General features: G+C 33.6%; 1 pseudogene; it reads right to left on the bottom strand.

The window, feature by feature from the left end:
- Positions 1 to 1,675: 1,675 nt before the first annotated feature.
- Positions 1,676 to 1,794, bottom strand: LOC118603143 (annotated as a pseudogene).
- Positions 1,795 to 4,789: the final 2,995 nt, after the last annotated feature.

Raw genomic sequence — 4,789 nt, forward strand, 5'->3', positions numbered from 1 at the left:
AAAGACTCAAAATACAGGTTTTTGTAATTCCAAGGCCCTTGTTCTTAATCACTGCATCTGACAGTGTTTAGGTAAGAGTACATGTTTCCTGATAATGCTTTATGGTTTATTTAATACAACTCAACATTTATGAAATATTTTTTGAGGCCTAGTTACTGCTATAGACATTGAAAATACAAAAATAGTAAATTATTGCTCCTATCCTTAGAAGCATAGTCTAGTTATAGAAGGGAGAAAGGGATATATGAATGAGATTTTAGGACAAATAGTGTGATCAATGTTACTATAGCAATATCAACTAATCACTTTGGAATATGAGAGTGACAGAGATAAATTTCAATGGGTTACTAGTGGAATTGATCTTAGGTTCCTTCTGAATAGAAGGTTCCTCCTGAATTTGCAAGGCTTTTTGACAGTATCTCTGGCTCAATCCTCAGATATTTTGTTTCTTGGCTTTTGTTGTCCTGGGTTGTGACCTGAGGTTGTTCTGTCTTGCATTAAGTGCCCTAGATGCTTGGCTAGCCAGATTACAAAAAAGAGGTAAACCTAGTGATGGAAATTGATGTGACATAAAAGTTACAGAAAAATTCCCTTCAATGGTCCATAATTTCAACCTCTATGTGGTCAATTTTCTGTTTCCAAAATTAAGCCTAGGTTGCAGTAAAGGCATTTACTGTGCAGCTTTAGTATTTCAGGAAGCATAAAAAACAAATGAGTAAAAGAAGATTTAAAAAAACAAAAACAAAAACAAAATAAAACAACAACAAAAAAACCCCAAAGTATTGGGACAGCCAGTTTCCTTATTAGAAAAAAAATCAGTATCTAAAATAAGTTTCAAATTGTTTAAGGGTTATTTGAAACAACAAATAAATAACCATACTATAGCCTGAAGAAAATAAAAGAGTATATTTATTAAAACTCTGGAGGTACAAGGACTTTCTAATCTTTAAAGCAGTTGAACTCTCAAAGGAAAAAATCAATACAGTTGACTAAATAAAAATTTAAAACTACTGTATATCAATAAGGAAATAAGTTCAAGCAAATTCATAACCAAAAATAAAAAGAGAAATAAAATATATATGCTGAGTTAAGTATGACGATCTCAAAAGGTAAATGCTGTGTGATTTGATCTATATAACATTCTCAAAATGACAGTTATTGAAATGGAGAATAAATGAGCGGTTGCTAGGGGTTAGGGATGAGAGGAGGGAATGGGTGTAACTGTAAAAGTGTAACGTGAGGAAGATCTTTGTGGTGATGGAATAGTTCTGTATTTTGATTATTGTGGTGGTTGCAGGAATCTACACATATGATAAAATGGTATTTAACTAAAACACCAATATTGTACCTACCAATGTCATTTTCTGGTTTTGATATTTTACTATGGTTACATAAAAAGTAACCATTGGGGAAAACTGAATGAAAGATACATGGGACCTGTCTGTACTATTTTTGTAATTTTCTCTGAGTCTATAATAATTTTTTTTAAAAAATGTGAAATGGTAATTTTATTTATTTATTTATTTACTTATCTATCTGTCTGTCTATCTATCTATCTATCTATCTGTCTATCTGTCTGTCTGTCTATCTATCTATTTGGCAAGGCAGCCCTTGGTTGACCTCACAGATTGCAAGGACCTTGTCAGTTTACAATCCCTTATTTTTTATATTTTTATGCCTACAGCACCTGGTCTTCCTTGGTGGTCTTCTATCCAAGTACTAACCACGCACGACCCTGCTTAGCTTCCAAGATCAGATGGAATCAGGCTTGTTCAGGATGACATGGTTGTAGACTAAAATAATAAATATTTAAAAATATGTTCTTAATATTCTAAAACAGTGCTATCCAATATTATGATAATTCCAACCACATATTTTTAAAAAATATATTTGTATTGAGACATAAGTGACATAACTAAGTTTAAAGTATACACTGTATTGATTTGATACATTTATATATTACAATATGATTACCACCTTAGCATTAGCAAACATCTCTATCCACAGATATAATTTAAATTTTTCTAGTAGCCATATTAAAAACAGTAAAATAAAATGGATGAAGTGATTTTAATATATTTTTTAACCAAAATATTCAAAATATTATAATATCAACATGTAACCAATAAAAAGAGGGGACATTAAATTTTTTTTCATATTTTTTATACTTATTATTATTTTTTTGGAACCTCTAGGCAGTTAGAAAATCCTCAATTTAATGTCCTGCCAGGTGCAACTTTTCTTAAGATCCAGGAATTCTTGGATTTACTAAATACATCCAAATCACTTATAACCTAAACTCAAGATGCAGGAGAGAAAGAACAGAGAGAGAGTAAGGGTGGGACCCCACCTCAGCTTCCTCCCTCCTCTCCTAGCCTTTCTCCACATTCCAGGCCTTTTAACCTCCCCTAATCTCAAGGACTTCACCAAGTCCCAGGTATACATGGCAGAGCAGGTCATGAGATACAGAAACCTAGATCTCCATCATTCCTTCATAAGAAATCCTTCCTTATGTGTGCTTACTCTCAGTCCTGCTTCATTCTCAGTGCTTTCCTCAGTAGAGCCCCAGCTATAGGCAGAAGGTGATCCTTGGACATTCTCCCAATAACCACAGGGCTCACTCACTCAGCAACCTCGAGACTTAGATTAAAAGTCATCTCTCAGGAAAGCTCAACCAGTAGATAATATTTCAAATTACAACAGCCTTCCCTGCATTCTTATTCTCTAAATCACTGTACTATTTGGCATCCCCCCAAATTTGCTTTAATTGTTTTTTTTGTTTATTGTTCATGTCTTCCATTAGCTTGTAAACTCCACGAAGGCAGAAATTTTTGCCTGTTTTGGTTTGATGCATCCCAAAGTGACCAGAATAATGTCTGCAATGCCTGGCTCATATGAGAAACTCATAAAGTATTTGTTAATAAATTAAATATACCTAAAAGTTTTCAGTTTCTAACATATATCATACATAATATATATGCAGATATCCAATTATTCTGGATAATATATTGTTTTTTCTAGGATATTTCTTTTCAATTATGTAGCTTTAATTGAATTAAACCATTCGTATTTGATAAAATAGACACAATTTTATTTGATGCTGCTTCACTGATTATGCCTTTCTCTATTTCATGTCAAAAGGCCCAACAAACCTTTGAGAACAGCGTAAACTCGATTGGATCTCTTCACTTTGGGATTTAATATTATTGGATATCTTCGATTGACCAAATTAGTCCTGTCTTAGGTGAACTGTCTGGATGACAAGGGGTAAAAATTCACAAAAAGGGAAGGGAGAGTCAGACATGCTCAACCTTGTCTAAAGGGTCTAAGAGGAATGTTATTCTCCTGACATAGCTTGTGGCTTAAAAGAAATTGTCTTCATATCTAGCCACCCTGGTCTATTGGCCATGATTGTGTAATGGCATAGAAACTAATGGGCACATTGGGAGTCAAGGCACACACTGGGGATCATAACAGAAAATAGGACTAGAGAAATGATGACAGATTTCTCCCTCTTAATCAGAAACAAAAGATTACTGCTGACAACGATGGTGGAAATGCTTTGATCACCACTGAATTGGGCAAGAATTGCATCAAGTAGTTAGGACCACATATTTTCAGCACTAATCCTTTTTGAGAATTAACTGGATTTTCTAATGCTCCTCTCTTTGGAGTAGGGAAAACCAGGATTGAACTCTTGTGCTGACTCAGCTCCCAAAAGTTTTTATCCTAATAAAGAGAAGAGAATCATAGGGAAAAATAAAAGATACTCTTTTGCTGGCAATATGGGATGCTCAGTTCATACTGATTTAAATATTCTTTGTTTCTAAAATATTAAGGGGGGGAGCCTTTACATTAAAATAGTATTTAGCTTTAGCATAATTATAATGGTAAAAAATTGAAATAACCAAAGTGAGTAATGATTAAGTGGGATAGTGTCCATTCTGATACTATATCCACAGCACATGGAACAGTAGTCTCTGTTACATAGAAGGTATGCAGTGGATATTACAAAATAAATGAGTGCATGAATAACTGCTTAAATGAATTATCTACTCCAGGATTATAAATTATAAATAATAAATATAAGTAATAATTTCAGGGTTGTAAATTCTAAGCTGTTATTTAAATTATTGTATTAATCATGGTATGGAAAATGTAAATATGATAATGTTGAGTAAAAAAGTAGAATATAAAATAGTGTCTGTAGCTATGATTCTTAAATTTCAGCATATATCATGTTACCTGGAGGACTTGTTAAAACACAGATTACTGAGTCTCAACAACAGCATCTGTTTCAGTAGGTCTGGAATGGGGCCCAATAACTTGTATTTCTAGCAAGTTCCCAGGTGATGCCCATGCTGCTGCTCTCAAGACCATATTTTAAAAAGTACTGATCTAAAGGATGATCGCAAGTATGTAAAATAAGCAAATAACATTGTCTCTGAAGAAGTGTTGAACAGGTAAAATTATGCCAAGAAAAAGTTGAGAATACAGTGTTAACAGAGATTGTCATTGGGAGGTGTGATCATGGCTTCCAGTTCTCCCCCCACCCCAATTTTCTTTGTAGTCATCTATTACTTTAAAATTAAAAAAAAAAAAAAAATACGCCAAGCAGTTTCAATGTAAAAACAAAAGCAAAACAAGATGTGGTGACTACACAGTAAAGGGAAGTATTAATTTTCTCTGAAAAGACAACGAAATCTGGAGTTAAGAGGCTAACTTTAGTGACTGCTATGTGCTCGCCTTTAGTATTGCTTACATGGCCTCTGTTAGAACTCCTTGATAC

The sequence above is a fragment of the Rousettus aegyptiacus genome, unplaced genomic scaffold (assembly GCF_014176215.1).
Source record: "Rousettus aegyptiacus isolate mRouAeg1 unplaced genomic scaffold, mRouAeg1.p scaffold_m13_p_5, whole genome shotgun sequence".
NCBI classification, from domain to species: Eukaryota; Metazoa; Chordata; class Mammalia; order Chiroptera; family Pteropodidae; genus Rousettus; species Rousettus aegyptiacus.